This window comes from Gavialis gangeticus, unplaced genomic scaffold (genome assembly GCF_001723915.1).
Source record: "Gavialis gangeticus isolate Ggan-Ray unplaced genomic scaffold, GavGan_comp1, whole genome shotgun sequence".
In the NCBI taxonomy this organism is placed as follows: Eukaryota; Metazoa; Chordata; order Crocodylia; family Gavialidae; genus Gavialis; species Gavialis gangeticus.
Genome location: NW_017729034.1, coordinates 13,030,082 through 13,031,076, shown reverse-complemented (window position 1 = coordinate 13,031,076; position 995 = coordinate 13,030,082).

The following is a 995-nucleotide window of genomic DNA, read 5'->3' as shown; positions in this document are numbered from 1 at the left end:
CCAAACAGCATCTTCTGGCTACCCTGCCCAAGCCCTGGGTCTCCACCCCATGCTCCCCATACACTTACATGCAACCAGCTGCTGGGGCTGCTCCCAAGACCCTGCCTGGCTGCATGCCGACCACATGCGTGTGTGCACAGATCAGCATGCGCCCACTGCCTCCAATTGCCCAAGCAGCTCCCTGCAGGCTGGAATGCTGCCAGCCTCCAAGTGGGAACCTGTGCTTTCCCACATTTTTCTGGGTCTTGCTCGTGGCCCTTTCAAAAATTCTTGTGACCCACTTTTGGGTTGCGACCCACGGGTTAATCAGTTATTGAACTGATGCGGCACCATTGCTTAGATTTATCATTGTTAAGATTTGCAATTGCTCAATTGGGAGGTAGACACCCTGGTTGCTGTTTCTGAACTAGGCGTTTTTATTTGGACCGGTAACACCCGCCCCCTGGGAGAATGGGGCCGTGTACGAGCAGCGAGCTCCCAGCCATCTGCCTGAGAGCAAGGTGGGGTGTTCGCCCACCCAGGCATGAGTCCCGGCGGGCAGCCCCGCAGGGTTAGGTTGCTGACAACAGGAAGCTGCGACGCGAAGACGCCGCTCTCCACAACTCCTCCTGTCTCCGCGGAGCTGAGGCCATGACCCCGAGGCCGGAGGGCGCGGTAGGCCGGGGCCCTACTAGCACCACTGGCAATGAAGCCGCGGGGGACGGTGCCGTGGGCGCTGGAGAAGGACGACACGCCAGCGGGGAACAGGCTCTGGCCGCGCGACTCCTGTGCTCGGGGCGAGTGTCCCTAGCTTGGTGCCTCAGCCCCGCCCCGCCTCCTGGCCGGCATCGTGGGCCGTTGCCATGGAGACGGCGTGGCCGGAAGAGGCAGGCGCGGCCCGGTTGCTACGGAGACGGCGGCGCGGGTCCGGACGCGCGGTTGCTGCTAGGCTGCTCCATGGCTCCGAAGCGGCCCAAGAGCGGCGGGGGCTCCCCCGGGGCCGGGGCCGGGGCCGC